This window comes from Sus scrofa, chromosome 15 (assembly GCF_000003025.6).
Source record: "Sus scrofa isolate TJ Tabasco breed Duroc chromosome 15, Sscrofa11.1, whole genome shotgun sequence".
In the NCBI taxonomy this organism is placed as follows: domain Eukaryota; kingdom Metazoa; phylum Chordata; class Mammalia; order Artiodactyla; family Suidae; genus Sus; species Sus scrofa.
This window is the reverse complement of record NC_010457.5, coordinates 123610314-123636558: the sequence shown is the minus strand read 5'-3', so window position 1 is coordinate 123636558 and position 26245 is coordinate 123610314. Positions and strand designations below refer to the sequence as shown.

The window sequence follows — 26245 nt, the reverse complement described above, 5'->3', positions numbered from 1 at the left end:
GTCATAATGCACAATTAGAGGTAAGATGCCCTTTCCAGGACCAATGGCTCTACACAACTTTTGTAAATATGACCAGTGTATTATACTTTTATTATTCGATTAGCTTTGGCAATCAGGAATTTAAGATATAATTGAATCACATCAAGCACATTTGCATTGTGCATGAATCCAAGAAAAGAATGTGATGAGTACATCATAGGTTTAATTCAGGGTTATCTAATTGCTTTATCCTAAAATACAGCTCCTCTCATCTCACTGGAACCCACACACTAAATTAGGGACTTCTGGCTGCCAGAATTCATTTGTGTTCTTGGATTTTCACTTTGAAAACTTCCAAAGGAGATGAGGAATCCTGCTGATAGCAGAGTAAGCCTCAGCAATGGAAGTCAAACTGGTGATAAATATAAAGAAAACCTTAATCAGCTTTAATGAATACAAACAGCATAATGCCTGAACCAGGGGTGTCCAGGGAAATGTTCAGCATGGTTCATCGGCAGGATTCAACAATTTTTTAAAAGAGAGACTATTGCGGTAAGGGCTCCTGGTTATGGTAAACAGCAATGGTGGGGGAGGGCCTGTGGAGAAATTTATTCGTGCTTGTATATAAGTCTTTTAAGGTTAAGGCTTTTTCTAAAATGCTTTCTCTGTTCAAGGCAGCTTGGACTTCCACTGAGCAATGGAGGGGGTAGCAGTCAATTGGAAAGAATGCAGACTGAAATCTGTACCAGAAGTTAGTCCATGCAAATGAGCGAAGCCAAGGGCTCACTGCTTGAGCCCTACCAGAAAGTTGATTCATTTACTGTGATCCAGCTTCCCCATCTGTCAGATGAGAATGTAATAGCAATTCTGTGCCTCTTAAAAGAGTAAGTATGGAGATCTTTAATATATAAAAATATATATGCATATATGTATAAATACACTTATTATATAAATATAGATATCTTAAAAGAAGGCATATACACGGCAAACATCACTGGTTTTACTACTGTTGCTGTAATAATAACAATTGTTGTTGAGTTGTAAATGAGCTGGCATTACAGGAAAATGAATCAATAGCATGGCCCCTGGAACAAAATTGTTTCTAAGTCTCTGACTTTCCTTAGGGTATTAAAAACATAAAGTGACTGCTTTCACTGGGGACCTGAGTGGCCTGCCATGGGTTAGAAATGGAAAGGCTTCTCCAGTGGAGGGAGAAGTGGAGGTGACACAGATGTGTGTGAAAAGTTCCAGGGGCAATGAGATCTTCAGGATGAGGAGAAGTTATTTAGGCAAAAGTGGAGACAGGGCACATTGGCAAAGGCCCACAGGCAAGGAGAAGTATTATCCTTTTCCAGAGTGCAAGTAGTTGAATTTCATTGCAAGTGGCAGCAGGATAGGTATAAGGATGGTAAGAGAAGTAACATGCAAAAAACAGGGAGAAGCTTGTGATGGGCTCCCATGCTATTTGACTCAGCTGGAGGACACTGGGAAGCAGTTGAAAGATTTTATGTAGGGAAGTAAGAATGAGTCATGGTGAAATCTGTGCTTTTGCATTATCTTTCTGGCTGCAATATGGTGAACGGTTGGAGGAAAAATAATATTGGAGGATGGGAGTCTATTTAGAAGACTATCATTGTAATTCAGACAAGAGATATTGGTACCTTAAAATAAACGCAATGGAGTCCTGCCATATGTTTACTGGAGTTCAATTGTATGCTTTCAATGATAAAGTGAGATAAAGAAATTGGAGAAAGAAAAAGACACAGAGAAATAGCACTTTATATAGAGAAATAGTAGCAGTTCCACTCTACATGCCGTAGGAGTATGTACTGCAGAGAAAGCCCCTGACATTTCATCATGCTGAAGGTCATTCTGGAATTCAAATTCATGTATGTTTTCATCCAGTATGGCCCCTAAATACAAATCAGTGTCTTCATCTAGCGCTCAACTGTAGAAATGGCAATCTCTTCCAACCCTGGGGATAAAATGAACTGTGTTGCATTTGCTGAGAAGAAATATGTCTGTCTCTAGTGGGGGCACCTTCCTGAGGAATCCTCCAGAGTAACCATAACTCTTCATGACTTACATCTAGCTTCAGCTTCTTAGAACCGGACTCTTAAGTGAAGTGTGACTTCCCGGTAGTAACAATGGGAGTAGAGAAAAGTAGGGGGGTTGGAGAGACATTGAGTAGGTGAGACTGACAACACCTTGTGATGGCTTGATATGGGTGCAAGAGGTAAGGAGGAGGCAAGACTGATGAACAAACAGGCTTCTGGTTCGACAGTAGGGTCCAACCCTCACCTATTCCCCAGTGTTACCTAAACATGGGAGATTATCCCTCTATGCCCCGTGATTTCTAGAACTTACAGTGACAACCTTCGTTCCGCCTTGGAGAGCAATGTTGGGAAAATTATGCCGTGAACTCATAGCCTCTCTCCTTATGTATATACAGCAGTGGGTTCAGATTTAAAGGAACATGAAAGAAAGCAAATTGAAAAGCTGTGATTGGATTTCTCCAATGGTTAAAAGGATAGCAGTGGAATTCCCAGAAATTAAGATGCTCAGACCCTATAATCTACCCAGTAGGTTCAAAGCAAGAAGACTCCCTGGAGCTAAAAGAAATATAGTCACCATCTGACAGGTGAATAAGCAGTGTGGCAATGAAGGGAAGAAAACCAGGGATTAGTCTAAACTCTGGGGAGGTAAATAATTTCCAGGGTTGACAGGCAGTCAAAGGCAATCCAGGAAGATAGATGAGCCAAGTTCAGTAAATCGTAGTGTAATCCTCATGCCAGAGGCTGCTCTGACAAGAAGGACCAGTGTATATTCTAGGAATTTATCACATCTCTTTGGCTAGAGCCTCCATCCAGAAATCTGCATAAATACACCCATAACTAGCTCCTGGAGAGGATGCGTGGGGGAGGAAGCTGGGAGGGAGATTAGGGGGATGTATCAGTCTGGGTTCTCCAGGGAAACAAAACCAATATGGTAAGTGATTTATTTTAAGGAATTAGCTCACATGGTTATGGCAGCTAGAGGTCCCAAAATCTGCAGTCAGCAAGCTGGAAACCCAGGGGAGCCAATAGTGTAGCCCTGTCTGAGTCAGAGCATCTAAGAACCAAGAGGTCTAATGGTCTGTGTTCCAGTTTGAGTCTGAGTTTGAAGACAAGAGAAGCCCAGTGTCTCTGCTTGAAGTAAGGCAGAGAGGGAGAGAATTCTCTCCCCACACCACCCTTTTTTGTTCTATTCAGGCCATCAGTAGATTACATGAGGCACACCCATGTTGGGAAGAGCAATTTGCTTTATTCAGTCTGCTGATTCAACTCAATATCATCCAGAACTGCCTCACAGACACACCCAGAGATAATGTTTAACCCGATATCTGGGTGCTCTGTGGTCAGGGTGACACATAAGTCAAGCTGACACATGAAATGAATGACCACAGGGGTTTCAGGTCTGCACCCGCTCAATTCACATAGAACAGATCTGGTTGCGTCTTTCCCTGGGATTTTAGTTGTTTCGGGTTTATAGTAGTAATGAAAAGTTTCCAGGGCAGTTCCAGAGCTCATAGCACCAGAGCACTTATGGCTAACAAGGATCCACTTGCCTCCTTGTCTTGTGTTCTCAATTCCCTGGAGACACCAAGGGCGATCTTGCTCTCTTGTGCAATACCTATTCCACTCAGCTCATTCAGCTGGACGATTCCTGTCTTGCATATTCCTCTGGGTTCCTCAGGCCCTGCACTGCATCTTTCCCGCATAACCTGATGAGTTAAGCTTCTTAAGACATGAAACTTCTCACTCAAAAGGAATCTGTTCTTCTCTTCATGTAAACTGTTGCTTCAGAATCCACCCTTCAGTCTGCACTGTGTTATGGCATTATCACTTCTAATGATTACCTGGTTATGAACAAGGGCATTTTAACAAAGAACCAAGGTTTGACTGTGGAAGGTGATGGGGCTGCTTTTGGAAGAGTGCTAGTTCTTCTCTAGATCTTTCTCTGGAGCTCCTGCTAGAGGCAAATGGAGGAAACAAAATAGGATTTGAAGTCAGAAGACTTGTAGAGAAATCTATAAGATGCTATTTTTTCCACCACTTTGGTTCCCATTTAGCACTGGGGCAATTCTTGGAAGCCAGATACTTCACACAGATACTTAGAAAGCTAAATCAAATGAATGAGAGCTAAAATAGGCTCCACTAAGAGAGTTTTTAAAACAATTTCAGATAGCAGAGCCACCCAAAGGAATGGTATTTTTAAAGAACACCATGAGGTAATCAATTTTATATTACAAAGTAGCTATGTGTCTGTACTAAATCAGGTATCACGAGAGACTATACTCTAGTAGGGACCAATGAGACTAGGTGCTAAAAGTTCAGGCCAAAGTTGCAGAGGAAATACTTAAAATGGAAAAGACGATATCTATAAACTTAATTTTCCCTGGGATGTGGGAAATGACTGCCATCAATCAATTTTAATGGTAATTTTTGTGGCTCTTCTGAATACCACTGAATTAGGTTATCAAGGCTTGCCAGAAAGGGAGAGGTAATTAGAAAAAGCATAGAACTTCCTAAGTCCATAAAGGTATGCACTTTTGAAAAATTAAAAAAAAAAAAAAAAAAACCTTCCACTGACCTGTATATAAAGGTTCATTAGAATGTACAGCCTAGAGGTTGGTTGTATTCCATGGCTGCTGTAGGATTCCTTTCTATTAATTTCATGTCTTAAATGACAGACTCCTTCCTGGTAAAGTCAGGCACAGGCATGCCGTCTTTCCCAGCCCTGCATGGTCCCAGGAAAATGTGCCTTTGGTCCAGACCATTTCCTTACAAAAATGTAAAGGGCCCACATAGCCTGTGCTGGGCAAATGTCTTTGCTTAGGGATAGTTTTCCTTCTTTTGGACTTGGTGTGTACTTTGTTCTGCTTCAATCTGTGCTTTGTACGATACCTGGCCAAGCCCACTGCCATACCTGTTCCTGGCGGGGAGAGAATGGAGTTCTTTGCCTGTAGCACAGAGTGGTGTAGCCATGGGGACTGACAGTCTCTGTTGAAGCTGTCTCTTTGCCATGTGGGTAAAGCACTGTTCCACCCAGTGCCTGAGAGTGAGTGATCTTGGCAACCTCCGCACCAGCCAACTGGGCAGTGGATTGATATCTCGGGATTGTTGCCCCTAGTGGCAGGTGCAGTTACGCTCTTTGTAACCCTCCAGTGGGACTCGTCCCTGGACCCTGCACCAATTCTTGCAATAGTGAAGATCTATTTCCTAAGATATTTAAGGAATAGCTTGAAAATAGTTAAGGGGAAGACCGTTATGTGACACTGAGCTGGCCTAATGCGCAAGAGAGTTCCCCTGTGGCTCTAGGAGCCCAGAAGTCCCACTAGGGGAGGGAAAAGAAAAATCTCTGATGCTGGTGGCATTGTTATTCATGTGATTTAGAACCTTGAGCCTTAAATTATTTGCTTTAAAATTATATCAAGTGCTTTTGGTAGTATTTTATTTTGATCAAATTACATATGCATGCTTTACCCTAGGTGCCCTTACAGGCAAAGCCAGAGAAAAGGTCTATTTACATGCAGAAAATTTATTTCAGAAGAGAAAGGAGGACCTGGGAATTGAGAAAGAGAAGGAAAAAAAATTGCAAAAATCAGTACTGCACGAGTGCCCCAGGAGTGACCATTGTAGGCAACCAGGGGTCAGTTGCAGGGACCTCCTGAGTGGCCCTAAAAATGTGTCTTAGCCTTGTCCTCTTAAAGAGGGAACATTAGAGGATTTAGCTAATGACCCCTCCCCTACTGGCTAAGGGCTGCCTGTGGGGTGTTAATGCTCTGTACCACCTGCTATGGAGAAGAGAAAAACTGTGGGATCCAGTTGTGGTTAAGTTCCACCTGAAATAAGCTGATTGCATAGCCATGGTTTGAGTAAAAGAGGATTGAAGGAGGATCATAAGAGGTGTCTGAGTTAATGCTTAAGGTAGAAAAGTTGGAAAACGTAAAAAACAAACAAACAAACAAAAAACCCTGAGGCTTTGTTTTAATCATGAATCACCCACAATCTCATCACCCAGAGAAAAACCACTGGCCGATGTTCTACCATCAGTCTCTCTATGCTTTTTAATTTAGTTCCACATTCTGTAGCTTCTTTTTACTCAACATTTTTGCATCTTCATTACCTTCTCATGTTGATAAATATTCTTCTCAGCACTTTGTAAAATGTTGGACTAGTATTCCACTTTACAGTGGTGCCAAACAAGCTTGCTAATCTTCATCTCTTCCTTACGGTTGGTCATTTAAACTGTGCCTAATTTTCTGCCATTAAAAACAAAACAAACAAAAACAAACACAACACAAACACTGCATCATTGTGCACTGGTTCAATTTTTTCTTTTTCTTTCTTTTTTTTTTTTCTTTCTGTCTTTTCTAGGGCCACACTCTTGGCATGTGGAGTTTCCCAGGCTAGGGGTCTAATCGGAGCTGTAGCTGCTGGCCTACACCAGATCTGAGCCGCGTCTGCGACCTACACCACAGCTATGGCAACGCTGGATCCTTAACCCACTGAGTGAGGCCAGGGATGGAACCTGCAACCTCATGGTTCTTAGTCGGATTCGTTAACCACTGGGAACTCCTAGTTCAGTTTTTTCTTAAGTGTGAACCCACGGAAGTGAAATTCCTAGATTAAAGGTATAAAGTATGCACATGTTTAAGGCTTAAGTGGGAGTTAAGGCTTTTAACTCCCAGAAAAGTAGTGACTATCCCCTACCAAAGTGTAAAAACTCCTATGCTCTCCCCATGTGGCACTATTATTGTTTTCTAACTTCTTGCAAGCTAATACATAATTATCTTTTATATTGAATTATTGTAAAATATTTTGTTTTTTCATAATTTTTAACTCACATACCACTATTTTTAGTGAATTTAAAATTTTTCAAAGATTTGTTGACAATTTGTATGCTTATTTTTGTAGACTTTCTATTCATGTTATTTGTCCCTTTTTCTACTAGGACTTCCTCTTTTTCTGAATAGCTTGTAATTAGTTTTTTCAATATAATAGTGCAATTAAAAATAAAATACATATCTAAATGTGTTACCATAAACAAATTCCAAATTTCCCTTATTTAGTCATTAATGTGGGTTTTGATATTTAAACTTAACCACTTATGAAGTAGAATTTATCTAAAGGACTTAATCTATCTCAGGTACTTAAGACCTTGCTTCAGGATTAAGTTTATTTATGAAGATGCATGAGGTCACACAGCTAATAAGTCAAGTAACAGATGTCAATTTTTTTTTTTTTTTTGGCCACAACCACAGCATGTGAAAGTTCCCCAGCCAGATACTGAACCCACACTAAAGCAGTGACAAGCTGGATCCTTAAGCTGCTACACCACCAGGGAATTCCATAACTGAGACTTGAACTCAGTTCTGTGTGACCCCTAAATGTGTTCCACACTCAAAATCCCAAACACGTCTTTTTGAATTATATTTTTGTTTCCCTTGACCCAAGATCTATGACTGCCCTTCAGTGAAACTTTATCATAATGAAGTTATGGTATCTTTATTGATTGTAAACCACTCTATTGAGCTAATGCATAGATCCCATGTGGGTCTAGCCTCTTTAGTCAACCTCCTACCCTCAGCTTTTGTGGCATAAGATACAAAGTAGGAAGGAATAAGACTTAAAGCAAATACAAGAGAATATACTGAATATATTATATATATTGACCCATATATATAACCAAGTATAATGTCCAGGTTGATTACATTAAAAAAAAAAAAAAGCACACACAAAAAAACACCTGGAGTTCCCATTGTGGCTCAGTGGTAACTGATCTGACTAGTATCCATGAGGATGTGGGTTCTATCCCCAGCCTTGCTCAGTGGGCTAAGGATCTGGGCTTGCCACCAGCTATGGTGTAGGTCACAGACTCGGGTCAGAACTGGTGTTGCTGTGGCTGTAGTGTAGGTTGGCAGCTGTAGATCCTATTCAACTCCTGGCCTGCAAAGTTCCATATGCTGTGGGTGAGGCCCTAAAAAGACAACAACAACAATAACAACAACAAACAAACAAACAACAACAACAACAAACTCAGTAGTGTAAATGTAAGGTCTGATAATAACAAGAGAGACAAGAGACAGAGGGGAAAAAATCACATTATCCAGATAAAATGTTACTTTAGTAAATGGAGAATAGGGCTCTACGATGAAATATTTTTATAGTGAAAAAAAACCTGGCCAGCACCAGATAAGAGTGAAGACAAGTCAGAAAAATAGGACATTAATACAAAGAATGGAGCCATTATCAATTACAGGAATAAATAGCGCAAGAAAAACATTCACCCTGCTGCTTTAGAGAGACACAAATTACACATTCTTTTAAGGTACTCTCTCACCTGAATCACTCATTCTACAAACCTTTACTGAGCCCAACTAAGTGCTGTGATTGAAGTACTAAGGCTTCAAACATCATAGATGATATGAACTTTTACCCCATCTGGTAAAATAACCATAATACAGAGCTGAATGAGCAAGCAATACAGAAGTACACAGCAAAACATGAATATGCTCTAGGCTGTCTGATTGGAAAGATTTGGCTCAGTAGTTGCTATTGGACTTGAACCTTGAGAAAAGAAAGGATTTTGATAGGAATGAATAATTCTGCACTGAAATAGCAGTTTAGAAGAAGACAAAGTCATGTGAAAATGCATTAGAACTTTTTTAAAAGGTACATTGAGTAGTTTAGGGTAAGTAGAACAGAAGGTGCATGGAGGCCTAGAGTGTGCAATGAACCCAAATAGATGCAGTTTAGTTGTGACTTTTTTGAGTGCATGTGATAGAAATCCAAATTAAACTGATATGAGCAAAAAGTCAATAGAAGGATTCAGGGTTACTTAATTTCCTGGACTGCTCAAGAAACAAATTTGCGGAGACATGAGCCTCTAAAAAAATAAGAAACAATCCCTTGAACGTCAGAGCCACATAAATCCTTTCTCTTTCCTCCCAGGAGGGTGGCCTTATACTTCTCCAGTCTTCATGAATGTAGTGATCCACATAGCCATGGGTTTTACATGCTACAGGCTTGGACTCATTGACCCAGCTTGGGTCAAGCATCTACCTCAAACCAATCAACTTGGTCAGGGGCAGAGCAAGACACTTCTTGGGAGAAGAAAGGGCAAGTGGGTGCCCTGCTATATAGATAGTGACACAGATTTCTGCTGCAAATAGGAAGTGGCAACATCATAATTAGCAAGTTTCAGGAGTCTACTTTACCTCCCAATTTCCTCTTCCTTTTCTTTTCCTCCTTGCCCCACCTTGTGAATCTCCATCCAATACCTCTTTCCCTTGACCATCCTCTCTTTCTCTTCTTATCATTTTTCCCTGTTCAATGACTTCTTTTTGGAATGCCCTTTCTAGGTATTTTTCAAAGCCCCAAAGCAGTAGCTGAGATGTCCAAATCAAAAGCAATCAGCCTTAAACTAGGAAGCAACCATTTCTTTCTTTCTTTCTTTTTTTTTTTTATTCTCTTTATGGCAGTATATGGAAGTTCCCAGGCTGGGGTCAAATTGGAAATGCAGCTGCAGGCTCACACCACAACCATAGCAACACAGGATCAGAGCTGCATCTGTGACCTATGCTGTACCTTGCAGTGCCAGATCCTTAACCCACTGAGTGTGGCCAGAGATCAAACCTGCGTACTCATGGACATTATGTTGGGTTCTTAACCCGCTGAGCCACAATGGGAACTCAAGGAAGCAACTATTTCTTTCATGCATGTTTTCACTCATCAGTGACTTATTGAATATTTGTCATTTGCCACAGGGATAGAGGGATTAAAAAGTAATGAAAATAATAATAACTTAAGTATGTTGAGTGATCACCCTGTGTTGTACCTGTATTCTTTTAGTTAATCACACACAATGACTCAGTTATTTTTGAGTAACCAAGTGGTGTGGTGGGATCCAAACCTAAGCTTTATGACTCCAAAATCCCTGTGTACAGCCACTAGACTGTCTGAAAGGAGAGCTACTGTACCAGTCCCAAGATGATCATTGAGTAGTAGACAAGGGCAGTCTAGAATGATAATCACAATGACATTGGTTAGTATTGGCTTACTGATGAGAATACTTGAATGCTTGGGGTGGGGGCTGACTCTGTCTAAGAGGGAGGGAGGCTTCCCTGTAGATGCTGCCTGAGGTGAGTCCTGGGGCTGAGTTATAGTTGAACGGGTAGGTAAAGGCTCAGAAATCTTCTGGGTGGAAAAGAACAGCTGTGCTGGCAGGCGTGAGTGAGAAAGTGGAGAGAATGTGCACTCCTTGAATTGCATGAGGTTTAGCAGAGGTGATGCTTAGGTTGGGATGGAGAACTGAGCCAACAGATTTAACTAGAAAAGCCAAGAGTAGTCACATGAGAAGGGTGTTACATGTTACACTGAAGACTTTGGACATATCCAGAGGCAATGGCTAACCTCTAAAAGAGTATAAACATGATCAAAGTTATATTTTAAAGAGATCACTCCTAGAGGCAGTATAGAGGCCAGAAGCTGAGAGATTAAATAGCAGTATCTAAAAACTAGACTAGGTAATTTGGGGCAGGCACAGGTCTCCCATTTCTGTGGCTCCAGAGCCCCCCTAACCAATTTTTTCTTGAACACATGGATGAATAAAGGGATGATTCCAGTAACCTAGGCAAGAAATAGGAAGGCTGGGAATAAGAGAGCCCCACCGGGGATGGGAATTACAGGATGAATTCTCCACAGTAGAGCTTTAGCAGACTGCCTCTGCCTTCCGGTTTATTAGCTATTCTTTTTTCTCATCCTGAACTATATGAAACATTTAGCAATATAGAAACTAATATAAAGCTCACCACCTAGTATTAATATATCTTAACTACTTGCCATACTTTTCATGTCATGGATTTTTTTTTTCATAAGGTTGTTAAGATTTATAATTATTTTTTGTAATTTTATTCTTTGTAATTGTTTTATTATATAAAAGCTGCTCAACGTGATGCTCCATAATTTACTTAAGCATTTCTCTATTGTTAGACATATATGCTACTAGTTATTTTTGACATATCTTGCACTTAGAGAAGGATGCTGCAATAAACAGCTTCACACACAGCTGTGTCCTGCAAAAGATCACTCCCTCTCCTTTATCATCCATTTTGCCTGGTGCTTGTAGGGATGGGGTTCTGGGAAAAGATTGTTGAAGGTGTAGCGGTTGCAGATCCATAGGTTATTCCTTGGTTGAAGGCCAAAAAGGTGGTTGCATCTAAGCAGCTGGGGAACCATCCCTGAAACGGTGACAAATACTTCAATAACATATTTTTTATTCTACTGACTTTAAAAACCGTTTTAAGGAGTTCCCGTCGTGGCGCAGTGGTTAACGAATCCGACTAGGAACCATGAGGTTGCGGGTTCGGTCCCTGCCCTTGTTCAGTGGGTTAACGATCCGGCGTTGCCATGAGCTGTGGTGTAGGTTGCAGACTCGGCTAGGATCCCGCATTGCTATGGCTCTGGCGTAGGCCGGTGGCTATAGCTCCGATTGGACCCCTAGCCTGGGAACCTCCATATGCCGAGGGAGCGGCCCAAGAAATAGCAAAAAGACACACCAAAAAAAACTGTTTTAAGATGCATCCATATTGTCTAGAATGGTGTTTGGCACATAGAGACTATCTAACATATATTTGTGAAAGAAGGAATGAACAAATGAATAAAAGGAAACAAATACAGGCAAGTCAACTAAAAAATCCAAAGCCAATTCCATGGGCACTTGTTTGTGTTCCATTTCCTAAGTTTTTCCTTTTTTTTTTAAACATTCTAGTATTAAAAAAAAAAAAAAAAAAAAAGCATTATTTTTCCCAGCATCAAAAACCTGATGAGAAGGTATGGTAAGAAGTCACATTATATTTAGAAAATAAGAGGATACTCAGTTTAGAAAAGAGTTGTTTTATTTCAAAAAAAAAAGAGAAGAAAACTCCACTAGAATTCTATTATGTGTAATAGTAGGAATTAGGCTGATAAACTGCAAGAGAGACAGGGCAGAGGTGGCAGGTGGGGCGGGGAACAAGAGAGAGCGAGAGACAGGATATATACATGTTAGTCATTCAACAGAGGACCCTGGGGGTGAGGTCAGAGACTGGAGAACAATAAATTGCAGTTTAATGTCTGCTCTGCCACTAACTGTCAAATCTCACCTATGTCAGTTTAAAAAAAAAATCCCTATGATGAGAACAATTGCCAACATTCTAGTATTTTAGACTTTAGGCTCTGGTGGCCAACAGACCTGGTTCCAACCTTTGCCACCAAGACCTATTTACATAACTTTTTCAGTCTTTGTTTCCTCAGGCAATAGGGATGAGGAATACCTACTTCATGAAGTTGTTATGAAGATTTAATGAACACATGCAAAGTCTTGATACATAATAACCTCTCAATAAACGCTATCTGTATTCATTGTAATTGCTATTATCTGATCTGAAATTCTGTCATCTATAATTCTATGGTATAACTTAATCCGTGTAGTAGTTGACCCAGAGACAAATCCTTTTCCACAGGAGACACACTGTCTGTATCTCCACATCACGCTCGCTGTGGCAAACACTGTTTCCTGACTCTCAACTACTGAAAGTGCAATCCATAGACTGGCATCAGAATCCCATAGGAGCTTTTAAGACATGAAAAAGCTTAGGCTCCATCCCAAACCTATTGAATCAGAATCTGCATTTTAACAAAGTCCTTGGGAGATTCGTGTGCCCATTAACATTCAAGAAAGCACTTCTACACAACTGCAATTCTCCTTCCCTCTCTGAACTACTGATTTTGCCAGGAGTGCAGTGAGTTCAGTCCTGGGAGATGAATCAAGATCACTGTAGATCAATCACATCCCCCCTGTTCCCTGGGAGACAACAGCCGAGGCATGGGAAGCATTGCTACTTTACTTTCTCAGGTACCTGCTGAAGCCGGAAGGGCATCCTTCTGACCTTTCTCAGGAGGCTTCTGGGGATGTTTTTCCTCTTCCTGTGCCCTCTCACAACCTTGCTTGCTCCATTTGAATGCTGAGAGAGGAAAAATTCCTTGGATTTGGGCTGCCATTTAGCACCCAGGTGACAAGAATGAGAAAAAAGCCAACACAATGATGATGGTGGGTAAACATCAGAGCCTAGGTCCTTGAGACGATGCTGACATCCTGAACCAGCCATGTTACCACCGGATTCAAGTTTCCTTATTACAAGAACGTGTAATGAGGAATCCGCCTTGCCGAAGGAGAAGCCTGGCCTTTGCCCCTGACCCCTGGGCAGTGATCTCTAGGTCCTTGGATCCTGCTATAAGGGTGTTTCTTTGTCTGGGGTCTTTGGCCACTAGCAGTTTAATAATGTGGTTTACAATGGGGGCTTTGGGGCAAGGTAGTGGAATCAGTTCTGCCTCTGGTTGGACTGGAGATTGTTTATCAGCCTGACCTCTGAAGGGTTTGGAAAGTCCAGAGCAGCCATACAGGCAGTATGTGATTGAGTCTTTTGTTTATTTGTTTGTTTTTAAGGCCACCCTTGTGGCATATGTAAGTTCCCAGGCTAGGGGCCAGATCAGAGCTGCAGCCATCAGCCTACGCCACAACCACAGCAATGCTGGATCCAGGCCACATCTGCAACCTACATGGCAGCTTGCAGCAACACCCAATCTTTAACCCACTAAGTGAGGCCAGGGAATAACTCGCATCCATACGAACACTGTGTAGGTCTCGCAGCCCACTGAGCCACAAGGCAACTCCCTGATTAAGTCTTGATAAGAACTCTGGACACTGAGTCTTGGGTGTATTTCACCAGGGTGGCAATAGTGTATGGGTGTTTTCACACATAGTGGCCCAGAAGAGTTAGCAGTGTCCTTGACCCCACAGGTACAGAATGACTGGATGCTCCGCATCTTCACTCTATCTTGACTGACTTTAAATCTGAATGCTTTCTTCTGTGATAAACTATGAGGATAAAGCTTCAATCTGTTCTCCGAGTTCTTCTAGTGAATTATTGAAACTAAGGTGGCTTTCCAAACACTTCCACCTTGCAACTGATGTCAGAAGTGAGATGACAAACTTGTGTGGAGGATCGTTCCCTCTAACTAAAATTCTTCAAAGAGAAGAATATATTCTACCTATTAAGCCACTGTCAGGTGGACATTCTATTGTCAGAAGCCAAATCCATACAAAAAGATGCTTCAGTGGTTCTCAAATTTTATGGTCTCTGGATTTCCCTTACCTATGAAAATAATACTGCAGGTTTCAAAGAACTTTAATGTAGATTACATCTATGATATTTACTGTGTTCAAAATTAAAACAGCAACTGAAAAATACTTATTTAATTCATTTAAGAATAATAATAAACCCATTACATGTTAACATGAACATTCATAACTATATGGTTCTAAAGCTATATTCCATCCCCCAACAGAAAAAACAAAACAAAACAAAACATTGTTTTACACTTTTGGAAAAACTCTTAGACATCTGACTCAATAGAAGATAGCTGGATTTTTTGATCTGGTTATTTTCATATCTGTTGAGTTTTTTTGTTTGTTTGTTTTTTGCTTTTTTGCTTTTTAGGGATGCATCCGTGGCATATGGAAGTTCCCAGGCTAGAGGTCCAATCAGAGCTACAGCTACCTGCCAGCCTGCACCATTGCCACAGCAAAGTGGGATCCAAGCCGAGTCTGCGACTTACATTGTAGCTCAGGGCAAGGCTCGATCCCCAGTCCACTGAGTAGGAACAGGGATTGAACCCACATCCTCGTGGATACTAGTCAGATTCATTTCAGCTGCACCACAATGTAAATTTTTATATATGCTTCTGTAATGTGTCAAAATATTTTGTTTGGTTGAAGCACATGAAGAAAATTCAGCCTCTCAGTTATGTGTAGTTGGGAGAGGAAAATGCATTTTATTAGGTTTTTCAGATATTTGTGAATTTCTTTTTTTATACATTAGTCAAACTCAACAGGTGATAGTTTCTTCAAGGCTAGTTTTAACGTGGAATTTGAACTTTTTGTACACTGTTATATCAAAATTCATTGGTCTATATAATACCTTCAATGGATTTTTACCCATACATGATTCTGTAATGTTACACATTGTATGATTCTGTATGACTCATGTATATCACCATGATTCTGTAACATCATTCCTGTAATGCCATTTTTTATAACAGGAAAAAAAAGATTCAATAAGTTATGTATATTTTCTAACTGTTAACATGTTTCATTATAAAATATTAAAAAGTCATATTTATTCATCATTACGGAGCTCATCAGAAAAGTCTTCAAGTTTTAGGAAACAGAGAAGCTCCCAATGGCCAATGCAAGTTTCCCAAAATCCTAATTTTCTCTCAAAATCTCAAAATCTCATCAGCACTAAATCTTATCCTTTACTTTCCTTGGAGTGATGATAGACTCATTTTAGATAGTGTATCTATATATCCAAGTTGATCTGTTATTCTTTCAAGTAAAAAACAGTATTCCATGAAAAATGTGGCTAGTTTAACGTCTAACTTAAATAATCATTATGACCATTTTCCCTTAAGGCAGCTCTGGTACTCTGGGTACTCAGTAGAAATGCTTTATGCATATTCCCTATTTTATTACAGAGAATGTTTAAAAAACACATGTACTGGAGTTCCCTGGTGGCTCAGTGGGTTAAGGATCTGGCATTGTCACTGCTGTAGCTCAGGGTGCAGCTTTGGCACGGGTTGATCCCTGGCCTGGGAACTTCAGCCTGCTGTGGGTGTGGCCAAAACAAACAAATAAACAAGCAAACAAACAAAAACACATGTACTTGTGGTCAACATTTAATAAAATTAGTAATCGATCATTTTTACTGCCTCACCAAGGGCATTCCAAAGTGAAACTGGCATATTTTTACTGCAACTGTGAGTCAGAGAATTCAATTTTTGGTGCCATTGCTTTTATTTATGCCGAGTTGCCAGCCGTTTAACCCACTCTTTGCCTTGTATCATTACTGCAAATATCAGCGAAAATGGTCACCAATGTGTATTGTTATATAAATAATTTTGACCTTGATGGCTTTCTGTGACACACTTATAGCATCAATGACATGTCATGGGAGTGATTTTAAGGAGCACTGGGTGGCAGGCGTGCAGCGACAGGCCACCCCCACTCCCTGCCCCAGGCTGATTTGTGAGTTCTGAGGGAAGGCTCCAGAGAGCGCAGACTCCATCTCTCTCAACTTTCCTGGTTCTCCTTCTCTCTTCCCACTCCTGGCTACGTTAAGCTTATGCACACTAATAGGGGTTCAGACCAAGATCTCTGAAGTCAGACCACCTTGCCTCTGCCTTATATTAACTACAACTTTGGGCAAATTAACTTCTCTGTTCTTGCTTTAGTGCTTTCTTGTTTTTGTTTTTGTTTGGTAAAGTGGTGATAATTAATTGCTTGTCTTGAGGACTAAGAGTTAATAATATAAAGTACTTAGAACCCTCTTGAACATTGTAAGTTATCAGAAAGTGTTAGTTGTGATTACTATTATCTAATAATTTATTCCTTCTAGTAAGATTTCCATATTAGCCAAGGAATATCTTGGGCAATAGCATTGAATGTCCAGTGATAGAATTTCAAGCATAGCCAGCAAACAGATTATTTGTTTTGAGCTATTAGGATCTAGTTTTGGGGGGAGGAGGTTGCACAGCCCCTGAAACCATCCATGGTATCCTAGTTATTCACATGAAATGACCGTGTGGATAAGTTCATTCTTATTGGTCTGCCAGTACCATACTCCCAGAGAATTCCACGAGGAGGCGGTTATATCTTTGTTCAGTTCTTATGCTCTGCTAATGTATTCACGCAGCAATTTGCATATGGTCGAGGTCCGATAAATGCATGTAAACTCTATATCCTGAAAAGGAAAAAAAAAAAAAAAATCTGCTTGCAAGTGAACTGCTCCTTGGCAAAAATGATTCTCTAAAAGCAGTATTTCCTGAGTTTCCCTGATTAAACCAAATAAAATGTTCTTAAAAAGGAAACTTGAAATAACGTGTGTCTCCTGGCTATAGCTCCCAGCCGTACACAATGTAAGAACGCTATCACCCTGTAGCCTCTTCGGAGCCTGAAAAAGCAGCTGTTTGTGGCACAAGAAAAATAAAGGCTTAAAAATGATTTCCCCACAAAAGGAAGTATAGGTTATTGCATGTATTCATATCAGTCTCTGCTCCAGCGGAGAATGGCTTGTATAATTATATTTTGGGAACTCTCTTGTAAGGAGAGATTTATAGTTTGGAGCTTATAAAAAACCTTTTTCTATTTTAAAATATAGACTCTCAGCAAGTGTCACCCTGAAGAATCGGGCCTACTAGACTATTTTGTTACATTTTAGGAGATAAAAAAGCACGCAGCAGTAACACTATTAAGCCACAGCAATGGAGCTGCCACTCTCAACCTCATTACTCAAGACTCTCTTTAGTTCAATTATACACCTCTACAGCTAAGGAAGATAGATGGAGGTCATTTGGGAGCTGTAAACCACAATGCCTTGAATGCAGAACTATGTTTTTAAACTGATTTACACCTTGTTCTCCAGTGTTCTACAGCGGGGGCTTGGATTGAAATGCAGGGGCTGTGATTGAAAAGGCTTTTGCTTGGTTTTAGCATCACGGTCTGCCACCGGCTGGCAATTATTACCTCCATTAAATGCCAAGGGACAATCAATGTCGCCTTCATTTCTTCAGTGGTAGCAGCCAAACCAAACCAAACCAAAAGGGAAATAGGGGTTCTTGATCAGAATATCCTTTGGGAAAAAAGGAATGACATTTACTCCTCCTGTAAGTTTTAACTCGATTGTGTGTATTGGCCCAGTGAGAAAGGAATTGGGTAATTGAAAGGAGCAATTTGCTTTTCCAGCACTGACAAAAATACCGTCATGCTGCTCTGATTTCACTCACATATATTTCCCAGTGTGAAAGGAGTAAAGTGTACTAAAGGAAGTTAATTAAGCAAGGCAAAGCCACATGAAGCTTCTCCCAGAGAAATGAAAGATTTTATAAATTTAATAAAATTGATTTTATAAATTTAATAAAATTGATTTTATAAATTTAATAAAATTGATTTTATAAATTTAAGGTATTTAAGGTATTTTGCTCTCCTGTAGCAGCCGCTCTCCTTTAATGTCCTGGGTTTGACTTCCATAACTTCTCCCCGGTTCTCTAGTGTCACGCCAGAACATGGTCATCCCAGGGCATTAAAAAAGCTCGTTAAAGAAATAATTGACAGCAACAAACCAAGAAAACGCTGTCTATAAAGAAGTGTTGCTCTTCTTTCCCTTGTCCTGTATGAAGTTGAATAGAAGGATGCGTCAAGAAATAGGATTTCCAGAGTTCCTGTTGTGGCTCAGTGCATTAAGAACCTAACTAGTATCCATGAGGATGCAGGTTCGATCCCTGGCCTTGCTCAGTAGGTTAAGGATCCAGTGTTGCCGCAAGCTGAGAGGTAGGTCTCAGATACAGCTTGGATCTGGCATTGCTGTAGCCGTGGTGTAGGCTGGTAGTTGCAGCTCTGATTAGACTCCTAGCCTGGGAACTTCTATATGCCGCACTTGCGGCCCTAAAAAAAATAAAAAATTAAAAAAATTAAAAGAGAGAGAGAGAGAAAGACAGAAATAGGATTTCCACAGCCGCAAACCCAAAGTTTATCCTAATAGGTCAACAGAAACTCAACAATCTAGATCCTTCAGTTATATGTGACTCCATTGGATATATATCCAGTGCCAAAGAGTTTCATAAAAGTTCGCTCCTGAATTACAGGCTGTAAAGAATTTTATTCCCATGGGTATGTTTTTATTTGGAAAGAATAGATCTTTTCAGGAAACTACTTGAGGCCAGCACAGAATGAATCCTGTCTCCTTCTCAGAAGAAAATAATAATAGAATTCAAGTTATATACTAGGTCTGCTGTGTTATAGTTTCTCTATGTAAGTTAATCTTATGTTAGATTCTTTTTCTTTTTTTTTTTTATGAGACGGTGTTTAAGAAGTTCCTTAAACTCCTAACATCCTTAAAAACAGTGGACTTATGAGACATTTCATTAACATTTAAAGTTATCTCAGACATACTGCCGAGCTGTAGAAAGTATTTTAAAGGCTAAACATTTTATGGCCATCTTAATGGTGCCTTATAAAAGAGCTGAAATAGTCTAGGATTCTGCTCAGCCTTTGGATTCAAGGTGTCGTGTGGTATGCCCTAAGTAGAGATTCAAACAGGAAATTTTTCCCATTCTGAATACTTATTAGGGTTTTACCTTTAAAATTGTATGTATTGCTGTTACCTAAGAATCTATCAGTAATATATTTTTTTTTGTCTTTTTAGGGCCGCACCCGCAGCATATGGAGGTTCCCAAGCTAGGGATCCAATCGGAGCTACAGCTGCCTGTCTACACCACAGCCACAGCAACACCAGATCTGAGCCGCGTCTGCAACCTACACCACAGCTCACAGCAACATCAGATCCTTAACCCACTGAGCAAGGCCAGGGATCGAACCCACAACCTCAAAGATTACTAGTCGGGTTCCTTAACCACTGAGCCACTATGGGAACTCCTTATCAGTTATATTTTTGAACACCTACTATGTGCTCTGCCTTGTCAGAGCCTTCTTTGTTGGCCTCATTCTGTATGATGCCTCTGCTCACAGACCCACTCTTTCTCTGGACTGGCCTTTCTGTTCTTCAGACATTGCAACCTCGCCCATACATGCCTTCATGCCTTCTGAAGAATCTATGCAGAGCTAGCTCCTGTCTCCCTGTGGGCTGAGCTCAAAAGTCCCTCCAGAGGTTCACTGTGACCGTCTTTGCCCCTGGCCACTTCCCAGTATATTACCATGTTTATTTTTATGTTCCTTGATGTACTTATCTCCATCTGGCTTATTTGTGTTTATTATCTCTTATCATTTTAACATAAATTCCTTGAGTGTAAGAACCTGGTCTTCTTGTTTACGGACAAATGTCCAGATCCTAGCATGGGCAGGCATGCAGTGAATATTAGTTGGAATGGATGAATAATAGGTCTCAGAAAAAACTGTCATAGGTCTGATGGTCTTCATATTGCAACTACGGTCTTACATTTCCTGTGAGGTATACAAATTTAACACATTGTAAAATATGTCAGGTGTATTATATATCTATAATATATTATGTGTAATGGATATATTGTTTACACATTATTAAAAGATATATGTCCAGTAAGAAAGAAAGAAAGAAAGAAAGAAAGAAAGAAAGAAAGAAAGAAAGAAAGAAAGAAAGAAAGAAAGAAGGAAAGAAAGAGACATTGGGAAACTAATACTTATCAAGAAGGCGAATACTATTGAAGAGTTTAAGAGTGAGAAAACTTTAGACATTGACCCAGAGTTCCTTTGTGGTACATGGGTTAAAGATCCAGCATTGCCACTGCTAAGGCTCAGGTTGCTGCTGTGGCATGGATTCTACTCCTGGCCCAGGAACCTCCACATGTCACAAGTGTGGCAAAAACAAACAAACATTGACTTTGAAACCATCCATGAGTAGTTGTTATATGGGAAAAGAAGTTTCAGAATAATTGGAGAGCATATTCCATTTTAATAAAAAAAAAAACAATATATCCAAAGTAGTTACACATGAGTTAGTATGTAGATTTAGAAAAAAATTATAAACAATAGTTATTTCTCAGAGAAAAAATTACACTGGTTTTTACTTTCTAAATTAAACAAATGTTTTACAATATTTCAATGTTTTACAGTAAGTATTCACATATTCAACAAATAGCAACTGATCATCTACTATGTCCTGGGGCTTTTTTTTTTTCTTTTTAGGGTTGTACCTGTGGCATATGGCATGTGGAGGTTCCTGGGCTAGGGATTGAATTGGAGCTGCAGCTGCCAGCCTACACCACAGCCACAGCAATGACAGATCTGAGCAGCATCTACAACCTACACTACAGCTTGTGGCAACACTGGATCCTTAACCCACCGGGCAAGGCCAGGGCGCGAACCCCTATCATCCCAGACATTGTATCAGGTTCTTAACCTGATGAGCCACCATGGAAACTCCTATTTCTGATGTTAATTAGTACAGTAAAGAACAAATTAAAGTCCCTACCTTCTCAGAGTTTCCATTCTATTGTGGAAAACTGACCCAATGAAGGAAAAGAAAGCCAAGTTGGACACAGAAAGAAACAGGAAGAGGGCTACTCTTTTGGATGAGGGTGGTCAGAGAAGACCTCTTTGTGAGATGACATTTGAGTAAAGACTTAAATGGGTGTACCAGTCAGGAGAGTCTTTGTTATGCTGGAGTAACCAACAACAACAAAACTCCTGAGGTTTAAAACAACAAACGAGAGGAGTTCCTGTCTCGGCTCAGTGGAAACAATCTGACTAGGAACCATGAGGTTGCGGGTTCAATCCCTGGCCTTGCTGAGTGGGTTACAGATCCATTGTTGCTGTGAGCTGTGGTGTAGGTTGCAGATGCAGCTCAGATCTGTTGTTGCTGTGGCCGTGGCGTAGGCCGGCAGCTACAGCTCCGAATAGACCCCACGCCTGGGAACCTCTCTATGCCTCGGGGTGCTGCCCTCAAAAGACAAAAAGACCAAAAACAAACAAACAAACAAACAACAACAACAAAAAAAAAAAACCAAAGGAGAATTTATTTCTCACCCTCATTGATGTCCAGCTTGGCTTGGTAAGGGCTCTGAAGCCATCATGCCACACTCCTTGCTGACAGAGGCTGTGCCATCTTGTAGCAATGTCACCTGGAACATGCGGTCTTCCTGATCATGACAACAAGGGAGCAGGAGGCTAGAGAGTGAATAGCCCAGCCAAACGCAATTAGGACCTTTGCTTCAGAGTAACATGTCTCGTCTGCTCACGTGTTCTTGGCCTACTCTCAAAAGTAGTCCTTTTTGTACCTAGAAGTAAAAAAGAATCTGGAGTTCCCGTCGTGGCGCAATGGTTAACGAATCCGACTAGGAACCATGAGGTTGCAGGTTCGGTCCCTGCCCTTGCTCAGTGGGTTAACGATCGGGCGTTGCCGTGAGCTGTGGTGTAGGTTGCAGACGCGGCTCGGATCCTGCGTTGCTGTGGCTCTGGCGTAGGCCAGTGGCTACAGCTCCAATTCGACCCCTAGCCTGGGAACCTCCATATGCCGTGGGAGCAGCCCAAAGAAATATCAAAAAGACACACACAAAAAAAAAAGAACCAGAAATTAAGGAATATCTGTGATGTTTACTATAAAGTCAAGCCACATAAATATCTGGAGGAAGAGTCTTTGAGTAAAGAGGACAGAAATTGCAAAGGCCCTGAGGTGTGTATGTGTTTGCTGAGTTCCATGAAGGCAGGCAATGTGGCTGGTCTACAGTAAGCTAAGACAAAAAGGGAAGATGAGTTTAAAGAAGTAGTCAAACACACTACTGTATATAAAGTAGATAAACAACAAAGGCCTACTGTATAGCACAGGGAACTATGTTCACTATCCTGCAATAACCTGCAGTGGAAAAGAATATGAAAAAGGATGTATGTGTGTGGGTGTGTATATGTATATGTGTATAACTGAATCACTTTGCTTTACACCTGAAGCTAATACAACATTACAAGTCAACTGCATTTAAATTAAAAAAAAAAAAAAGTAGTCAAAGTCCAATTAGGGAAGGTCTTATAGCCCATCATTGTTATTCTAAGTATGATGGAAAACCACTGGGAGAGATTTAAGCCTGGGCATATTTTCCAATTAAAGAATCACTCCTGTTGTCACAAAAAAAAAAAAAAAAAAAAACCGCCAACATAAAGGTAACTATAATAAACAACAAAAAAAATGAGAAGCTATCAAACTTAATAGATGTGGAAGGGGAAAGAAGAGTCACTAATCAGCTGGATAAATAGATAAGACCCAAATGGTTTAAAGATGCAGACAATTCCAAGATTTTGATTGCACAGGAATAAATCCCTCAACATTTTTTTTTTTAACACCAGCTGAAGCCCTAAAATGTCAGAAGACACAAAAAGAATATGAGCTCCTTTAATATGGGTAAACAAATTAATTAAGTATGCACAGATGGCTGCTGCACAGAGCAGGTGATAGGGCAGCTTTCAAATGAAGGTGCCCAGAAGCTGCTGTTACTATCACTTAGGGAAAGAAACCCATAAGTCCTTTGAGAATCTCTTTGTCATTTTAATAGGGGTTTATAATCTCTGGTCCCTTCTCAGTGCTTCTGGAGACTGAGTATATGTGTGCCTTGTTGCTAAACTCAAGTAACTAAAAACAGCCCTGGTGTATTTGGTAAATTTCTGAGTGCTTAAGGTGAATCAATACAGGTTCACATTGCTAAGCATCTTGTCTCATTAGCAGACCTTCAGACTTGAGTCTAGTTCTGCAATAATTAAAAGAAATTGTAAAGGGCAAATCGTTCTGTAAGAATATAAATTACCACAAATGGAAGAAATCTGACATCTTCTGGGCCTTGCAGCAGATGTGTGGTATATTTAAAAGAAAAGCAAAATATTCAGCATTCCCAACAAAGGGCCCAGAAGCAAGAACAAATTCAACCTGTGTGTGGATCATGACGCCTGACTCACTTCTTATTTGTACTTTTATTTATTTATTTCAACCAATTGGACACTTCCTACTCTCTTTCTTCCTCCCACAGAAAGGCATCACTGAGTCCTATAAATAAATATCTCTTAAATCTTTCTCTTATTAACTCGTTTTTATCTCCCCCCTCCTTCTTGATGCCATCTCAGTCCAAAGCCCATCAGCTCCTTCCTGAGCTACAACTTTGCTTCTTGGCAGATCTCTGACCTCGCTCTTGCCTGACTCTGTCCAATCCCCAGCCAGCAGATCGATGCAAATTTTCCTTATCCAAATCGAGTCATGTCTGCCTCTTTTTTAAACCTTTTAGTGCCTTTCTCTTGTTTTTAGATAAAAAGCAAAATTTTGGTTCTTAAAATGATTTATGTGCAGTTGCTTGGTCTAGCTCCTAATAATTTTTTCAGCCATATTCAACTCTGTCTCTCCTCCTCCACCAGTAAATTCCAGCCCTCCTGCTCCCCTTTCAATTTAAGGAGATCCTCTAAAGCTCTTATCTACATCTAGAGTAGTCTCCTTGGCCACCAACCCTGACTCATCTCTTTTTTTAAATATTTAATTTCATTTTTTTTATTTTTTAAAAAAATTTTAAGGCTGCACTTGCATCAAATGGAAGTTTCCAGACTAGGGGTCAAATCAGAGCTTGAGTTGCCAGCCTGCACCACAGCCACAGCAACACCCAATCCGAGCCGCATCTATGACCTATGCCACAGCTTGGAGCAATGCCAGACCCTGAACCCACTGAGCGAGGCCAGGGATAGAAGCCGCATCTTCATGGACACTATGTCAGGTTCTTAACACACTGAGCCACAGCAGAAACTGCTTTTTTTTTTTTAAATTTTTGTAATATGGTTAACTTCTAGTAAAGGATTGCTCGCTCTTTCTTTTTCAATTTCTCTATCTCAGTTATTTATTTTTAACCTTTTTTTAAGAGAGCAAGATGGTCTATAAAAAATCGATTCGCCAATATTTTTGAGATATCCTTTGTAGCACAATGTGTCCTCAATTTTTAAATATGTTCCAAGTTTCAAGAAATTTTGTACCTTCTAATTGTTAGGTGCAGTATTTGTAAATATTTATTGACAGGCTTATAAATAATATTATTAAATAATACCAATAATTAATGGGTTTAGCCATTATGAAAAGAATGATGTTACAATATCCCACTGAGAGTGTGGCTCTGTCAATCTCTTCTTGTGATTCTCTCAGTTTTTGCTTTACTTTTTTGAGCCTGTGTTATTATTTGCATATTAGTTGAGAATTTTCTTGTTGTGTTTTCTTTTTAGCATTGTTATGGCTCTTCTGCATCTCATAATGCTTTTTTACAAATGATAACTGCCTTTTTAAAAACCATTTTTAAGTAGTTCATCTAAAGGTAATCTATTTTCTTTATAATTATTATTTTTTTTTATAATTTCTTCTAAGATCGACCTTTACCTTTGGTATTTTGGAGTCAAGGTATAAGTTCCTATTCATCTGTCCTTCAGGGGAATTATTGTGTTCTCTTAATCTGAGAATTAATTTCTTTGGTCAATTTTGAAAATCCTTTATTCTTATCTTTGAAGAATTACCTTTTTCATTCTCTCTACTCTTTTTTCAGAAACTCTATTAATGAATCTTAGACTTTCTTATTCTGTTCTACATATACCTTAACTTCTCTTTTTATAATTTTTATTTCTTTATGTTTCTGAACTTTATTCCGTGTAATTATATCTATTTTACAATTTATCAGTTCTCTCACTCTTTGTAACTAACCTTAAGGTCAAGCTATTTACTGAATTTTTTATTCCAAAGACTTTCTGCTTTTGTTTTTTAATTTCTATATCATTTGGTCCTATGTTTATGGTGCTTCATTCACTTTTATGCTCTTGATTTTTTTTTCTGTCTTCAACCATTTCAAACGTCCTTATTTGATACTCCCTTTTGATTTTTGTTGTATTATCTTAGGTTCATGCTTCTAGAACTGCTACTTATTAAGTAGGCTTCACAATTACTTTTATCATAGCATAGCATTCCCCTGGAAATATCCTTTGTGACCTTTTTGGGGGAACAATATCTTTTTTTAAGTTTATTAACGTATAGTTGATTTACAAGGTTGTGATAATTTTTGCTGTACAACTAAGTGGTTCAGTTATACATGTATACACATCCATTCTCTTTCAGATTCTTTTTCCACACAGATTATCACAGAATATTGGGTAGAATTCCCTGTGCTATATGGCAGGTCCTCTTTAGCCAATCATTCCATATACCTCCATGTGCATATTCCAAGGAGATGCTATCTTAAGAGTTTATTATTACTTCTAGGACTCACCTTGTATATCACTGTGCAAGAATCAATTTTTATGTTACATTCTTAATTTAATGCTCATCAGAGCATGAGGGTGTATAATATGTAGGCAAACATAAAGCTTCTAGTTGACTCCCTAAGCCAGTGGTTAATTTTCTGTTCTACAAGGGTACAAGTCTTTGAGGATCTTAGCCTTATTTAGAGAGGAGAGTGTTAAGTTCCACCTCTCTACCTCAAAAAATCTAAGAACTGTAAGGCATAAAAAAACTCATGCCTCTAGGTCACAGATCCTGTGATTCCCACCAGTAAGTTCATTCCCAGGGCAACTTCCTTGTAACTACACTTGCTAACCATCGTGGAATTCAATTTTCTCTTTCTTTCTATCTAAGACA

The 26245-nt window shown here is 39.7% G+C and overlaps 1 long non-coding RNA gene across 1 annotated transcript in view; it reads left to right on the top strand.

Moving 5' to 3' along the window:
- LOC110257035 overlaps positions 225–26245 on the top strand; it is a 65261-nt gene continuing 39240 nt past the window's right edge. Inside the window, exons 1-2 of the long non-coding RNA XR_002339194.1 lie at positions 225–531; positions 658–863. This is a non-coding gene — a long non-coding RNA (uncharacterized LOC110257035). The remainder of the gene's footprint in view (positions 532–657; positions 864–26245) is intronic.